The sequence below is a fragment of the Limulus polyphemus genome, unplaced genomic scaffold (genome assembly GCF_000517525.1).
Source record: "Limulus polyphemus unplaced genomic scaffold, Limulus_polyphemus-2.1.2 Scaffold1944, whole genome shotgun sequence".
NCBI lineage: Eukaryota > Metazoa > Arthropoda > Merostomata > Xiphosura > Limulidae > Limulus > Limulus polyphemus.
The window spans coordinates 1-5,845 of NW_013667554.1; the positions used below are offsets into that span (position 1 = coordinate 1).

At 31.1% G+C, this 5,845-nt stretch overlaps 1 long non-coding RNA gene across 1 annotated transcript; it reads right to left on the reverse strand.

Annotated features, from left to right (window-relative positions):
- Window positions 1–3,424: 3,424 nt before the first annotated feature.
- Window positions 3,425–5,645, reverse strand: LOC111087270. Its single transcript, XR_002611972.1, has 2 exons — window positions 5,523–5,645; window positions 3,425–3,920 (listed from the first exon to the last, which is right to left on the reverse strand). It is a non-coding gene; the product is annotated as an uncharacterized LOC111087270 (long non-coding RNA).
- Between the last annotated feature and the right edge of the window lie 200 nt (window positions 5,646–5,845).

Genomic DNA, 5,845 nt, shown 5'->3' on the forward strand with positions numbered 1-5,845 from the left:
GGTTTTCGTTTATAAAATTTTGTTCTTGTTCTCGACTTGATTTTTATTTTATTACCTCGTCTTCATAGTTACTATTTGCAAATAGTCAATAATATTGTAGATCCATTTTATTATTGTTCTTTCTATGTCTGAAAGAAATAATTGGTTGGTCCTTGAAAAGAAATTTAGTGGTAGGGTCTTCAGTGAGTATTCTGTAATTGTTTAGTATAATATCTTCTTGTTGGTCTGATGGTATGTTAACACAAGTGGTAGGGTTGAGTGTTTGCTCCTGGGTATATGAGCTAGCTTTGGTGGCTACATCGTGGATGAGAGAATCAGGGTAGTGTATTTTAGAAAAGTCTTTATCATCACTACATAGTTTGCGTAAACTTAAAATTGTGAGTAAAGTATTGACTTTTTGTTACTGTACGGGTGGGAAGATTCGAAATGTAGGTATGTGTGTGAAAGTGTTCCTTTGTAATGTATACTAGTGGTCAAATGGTCGTCTTGTATGTGTATGGTAATGTCGAGAAAGGGGAGTGCTGTGTCGGATATTTCCCAAATAAACCCTAAATAGAGGTGGAAAGAGGAAATAAAGTGTAGAAAAGTTTGTAAATCTGATTTAGGCATGGATGCAATCACTAGTATGTCGTCAATGTAGCGACGATACATCATGGATTGCGCCATCTAGTGGCAACTTATCTCTCTAATTCTTATTTAAATTATTTTTGTTGCATTTAATTATTTCAGTGGATTCATAGATATTATTACCATTAATACTCGTATCACGTTATCATGTGAGGGAAACTAATATGATAAATCGTAAAAGGTGAAAAATATAAATACATTAAATGAAATTTTGTTATTAGTTTTCAAAAAGTGGATAAATGTAAATAAATGACAAGAACCTGTTTCACAACAAGAGAAAATTGTGTTAATGCTAGATATAAAAATAAACAGATTTAATTACAACTATTCTATCATTAGTTTTCACAAACTTAATTAAAAATGGTCTGGATCCTTCAAAAAAAGTACTAAATTTAATAGGGACAACTCTAGCACAGTTTGTTTGTTTGTTTGTAAGTAAGCACAAAACTACACAATGGGCTATGGTACCACAATGATACCATTCCACCACGCTATGGTACCACAATGATATCAGTCCACCACAATGATATCAGTCCACCACACTATGGCACCTTAATGAAATCAGACCATTATGGCGCCTTAATGGTCTTAGCCCATCATGGCAACCATAACAACTTATTTATTAGTTTCTCTACAAAAAAAAAACATTTGAAATACTTCTTTCAATTGCCAATCTTTACTCTATTGTGATGAAAAAAAAAGTGAATTTAGTTATCAGATAATGAATAATTGTTACTTTGTCGCAACTAATATTGTTGTGAAAACGTTTTGTACGCTTCTTGGGGTTTACAACATGAATTTAAACATGGTAAAATAAAGGAAATTCATGTATTGGAACACGAGAAGCGTGATTTTTTCTCATGCAGAAACAGTTTCTCCTTACAGAGCAATATATATATATATAATCATATTTTAATTTAACACATGATAACGATATAAACGGATGATAACATTTCGACTGTGTGATGATATAGTTTTTCTAGTACAAACTATTCCTATTAAACGGTTTCTCACGGAGATTACACGAGCTCTTCCCAGAAAATCAGATTCCCATTCCCGTTCCATAAGCTCATAAGAATCAAAACATTACTTCGTTACAATCACGTGGAAATAAGTGTAGAAAAGAAGTATCTGAACTAGGCCAGTTTTAATTAATATGACCCGTTTTCAGATTTCTTATTTCTTGAATTTCGCGTAAAGCCACTAGAGGTGCCACTAGAGGGCTATCTGCTCTAGCCGTGCATAATTTACAAATAATAGACTAGAGGGAAACCAGTTAATTATAGATTACTTACACAAAAATTTTAACAAAAGTGCAGCACTAAGAACGTGAAAATTTTATTATACATAATGCAAGTAGACCAAAACACCTCTCACCACTAAATCTAGTAAACTCCTTATGTAACATATATGCACCTACTACTGAGCAAACCGGTAGTTAGATATAATGTTTATTTTTAAAAGGTTTTTTTTATATGTAAAAATAAGATTAATGCTGTATGTTTGACATCTGTATGTACGGAACTGTTGTGTGAACAAAACCTTATGTTAACAACGAACGAAAAAGAGAAGTATACACTATAAAACACGAAAACCCTACGTAGTACATTCGTGGACATGGCCTGAAGAGAGCCACTCGCACGTGCAGCTCTTACATAAGTAATACGTGTTGTCAGGTATGTTGTGTATTAATTTTTAAAAAAATAAAGTTTAATTCCACAATAACGAAACAACGCCAAGGTGTCGAAACTTGTATCCTTATAACTTTGGTCTTGTTCCGTTTAATGTCAATTTTGAACTTTATTTTGGATTGCTTTACTCGGTGTTGTGTATTTACCTACTATTACTTTCCGTATCTGAAAGTTTCAAACAGTGTATATTACTAATAATTAATAATCACAAAAAGTAACATTTTCTTATTCTTCCTATAATGTTATGTTTCATCCTTGTGGTCTAACAACTCAACTCCTCATTATGTTATACATTAACTACCGGTTACTTATGCGTTTTGAAACAAATATCTAAAACAAAGATTAAACGAACCAAAAGGTGTAAATGGACTGTAACAATACGGTAGTGGTATAAAATTATTTATTTTTCTAAGAATTAAATAGGTGTAGATAAAAATAATTCATATTTTACTGTGTTAAATCACACAATCGAAAAATGTCTTTTGGTGGACATTTCCTGAATAAGACATATAAAAAGGTAAGCGTAAGTTTTGTGTTATCAAAAAATTAATCAAACTGCAATATGGCATTTGGCAGGAGACTATCACACACACGTATATATAGACCATAAATAAATACACAATACTACTAGAATATAGCCTCTTATATCACATTTATACAATAAATATTTAGCGCTGTATAATCCTAAACTTATACTCCTTCAAAAGCACTTAGTAAATATACAGTTCAATATGCTTTCGTAATCTATATGTATATATATTATATTTCAAATATCATGAGGTATTATATATATATAAGTTACCGTCGTTAACTTTCGGATTCTATTATTCGCTAAATGCATTTGTGATTTACATCCAATCGTATACCTAACTTGACATAAGATAAGAAAGATTCATTATTATAAGGTTGACCTGAATGAGACTTTAGTTTGTCCCAAAAATATTTTTTTTTTAGAAAATAACATTATATCATAACAGAGTTCCTTCAACCATTCTTTATCGCAATGTGCTGAATAATAAACTTGCTTCTTTTTTTTAATGTTTTACGTCTTACTCTTAAATGATTGGCTCAAAGCTTTATCGCATCTTTCATCAAATAACTCATCGTTATCTGAACTCAATACGTTCAACTAGGAAGGGACTTATACTTCTGTCCTGAATTACTTTGAACGGATGACTCATTAGGATCATAAAGAGTACAATAGTGTGGAACGGGGCATCCAGTTTTGCGAATAATATCATCGATTGATACAAAATAACACTTCTTAGCGGTTTGATAATGAAAGCACGAATCTATAATAATAATAAGCACAGCGTTCACGTCATTCGTTTCTTCATAATTTGGTGTAGAATGTTTTCGTTTATTCCTGGTAAAATTTCGAAGTTCTTTTGGCCAAACTAAATAGAAACAAGAGCATAGAATACCAAGTATACCACTTCCTGTGAGAATAGCTCCACTAATGAGATAAGGTTTGGAAAAGGCCTCTACTTGAAGCGCTCCACTCTTTATCATGAAAATAATTCCTCCACAGAGTAGGGCCATGCCGAAGAAACAGATCGCTATTTTCTTTTCCTTGGTCATTGTTTTCACAAGATCTGGCTTCTTGGCAAAAAAAAAAGAAAAATCAATAAGAATATATTCAAATTCAATAGTTCACTTATTTTTTCTGCATCCTACAGAAATGTTATTAAATCTCAAACTCTACATATATAATATCTATGATTACATACATTTTAGGAAGAAAAGGCTTAGTATAGCACAGAGCTGGTCACACTAGTTTTAGGATGAATAGGCTTAGTATGGAACAGAGTTGGTCACACTAGTTTTAGGATGAAAAGGCTTAGTATGGAAAAGAGATGGTTACACTAGTTTTAGGATGAAATCATTGTTATTAGTCAGAATGTATAACGATAGCAAGCTCAAATCCGTGAACGGAAGCCATACATTAGTTTCAAGAAATGTAATGTAAACGTCAGCACGGCTTTATGAAATTTCTTCCGTGTTTACACTTAGCGAGACAACCACAAAGTGGCGGGTTTCTACAGAATCCAATACTTTTCCTGGAATATACGTAATCGCCTACTTTTGGTAGAAACAACATATGTTACATGGCTAATTATTTTATCAGCCATTTTTAATTGTTTAAGGTTTAAACACAAAAATATATGTCATGAAATAAGTGTATAATTAAGTTAATAGTATGCTTTTATTCAAGATTCACGCAGATGAGGAATAAAAGTGTTATAAAATTTAATAATAAACTCAAATATCATTAAAAGTATCATATTTTAACGCGAACTATAAAGTACCTTAAAACCTTTAATCACAAACATGAATTTTCCTGTAATCTTGAATAAGGCTTATAAAAATATTAATATCGTCTAACATCACTAGTCTTTTGGAAAATTGTGTGTTGTAATATTATACCTAGTTTGACTGACTAATAAAGTGTATTGTAACATTAAACCTAGTGTGATTGACCAATAAAGTGTATTGTAACATTATACCTAGTGTGACTAACCAATAAAGTGTATTGTGATGTAATTTCTAGTGTGACTGACTAATAGTGTGTATTGTAACATTATACATATTGTGACTGACCAATAAAGTGTATTGTGACGTTATATCTAATGTGAATGACCAATAAAATGTATTGTAACGTTATATCTAGTGTGAATGACCAATAAAATGTATTGTAACGTTATATCTAGTGTGAATGATCAATAAAATGTATCGTAACGTTATATCTAGTGTGAATGACCAATAAAATATATTGTAACGTTATATCTAGTGTGCTGACCAATAAAGTAAGGCACTGGTTAAAACGTAAATTCATTCTATTATATACATATGTTTCTTGCCATCCAATATAACTTTAAAATGTTTTTATAAGTATTTCATTTTTACTTGTAATATATTTCATAAGTGTTGCCTTGTTATTATTTATATATATATATACACTGAAAAGACGAAAAACCAGTTTGAAAATTACGATTTTGAAACCAAAGACTAGAAAAAAAAGTGTACCTCAAATCAACTTAATATTGATTTCTCAAATAAATTAATTTTTCATAAACATTAAACTTGAAAATTTGATGTACTATTAAAGTCACTACATTATCACGTGACCCACCCACTTTGCTTTGCGCCACTGATGTAAAAATAATAATAAATTCTTATAACTAGAGTTACCTATGTACTTACCAGATTCTCCTAACCATTCCTTACACGTATTGCAGCTTGTGTCCTTATAAACCCTACAAGGAAACATTTGGTCTTATCACTATACAAACTCCTGGTAAAAAGAACCCAAACGAGCTTTACTATTGGACAGCGCAGTAAAATACAAGACAATCAGCTAGTGAGCTTGGAAAAGGAAGTAATAGTAAAATAATTCATTTATACTGTTGATTTTAAATAGCGCTGTAACATTAAAAAGACACCATTTTTCGCATGAAAACGGGTTTCTGTAAACATATACGATTTCTAGAAAACGCGTTTTATTGTTTACCAATCTTTTGAAATGT